Consider the following 602-nt stretch of genomic DNA (forward strand, 5'->3'; position numbering starts at 1 on the left):
AGGGTGCAACACCGGGACTTCCCGGGAGGTCACCCATCCCAGTACTACTCCGGCCCAAGCGCGCTTAACTGCGGAGTTCTGATGGGATCCGGTGCACTAACGCTGGTATGATCGCACCCGTTATGAGCTTGTCGCAGTGTGTACTTAGCAAACCGCGACCCACGTGCGAATCCACCCCGGCCACCCACCCCCGTCGAGGTGCACACCCTCCCTCGCGAAGTGCGCCCCGTTCGCCAAGTGTGAGCCCTGCCCGGGTGCGCGCACCTTGCTAGGGCGTCGGGTGTGCACCCGGCCCGGCCTACGTGCGTGCACCTGGAGGGGGCGTCGTGTGCGTGCAGTGTCCCGTCTGCAACGCGGTGCCCACACACCACCTCGGGCGCAACGACCTGCGCTCACATGTGGGCCGAGTGCACCTTGGTGCATGTTCGGGGCGCCTCGGGTGCACGCTCGATCTTGCCCCGGTGCACCAAGGCGCTCGGTTTGCCCCGGGTGCGCACTTGGTGCAAGGTGGGCACCCAAAATAGGGATCAAGCACCAAAACACAAGTTTCGGGATGCAAAATGGGACCCAAGGACCACAAATGCGTTCCAAGACCCATGATG

General features: G+C 64.1%; 1 non-coding gene across 1 annotated transcript; it reads right to left on the reverse strand.

Moving 5' to 3' along the window:
* LOC131871629 (5S ribosomal RNA) lies at positions 1-119 on the reverse strand. The gene has a single exon (XR_009369842.1). It is a non-coding gene; the product is annotated as a 5S ribosomal RNA (ribosomal RNA).
* Positions 120-602: the final 483 nt, after the last annotated feature.

The sequence above is a fragment of the Cryptomeria japonica genome, unplaced genomic scaffold, assembly GCF_030272615.1.
Source record: "Cryptomeria japonica unplaced genomic scaffold, Sugi_1.0 HiC_scaffold_431, whole genome shotgun sequence".
Lineage (NCBI taxonomy): Eukaryota > Viridiplantae > Streptophyta > Pinopsida > Cupressales > Cupressaceae > Cryptomeria > Cryptomeria japonica.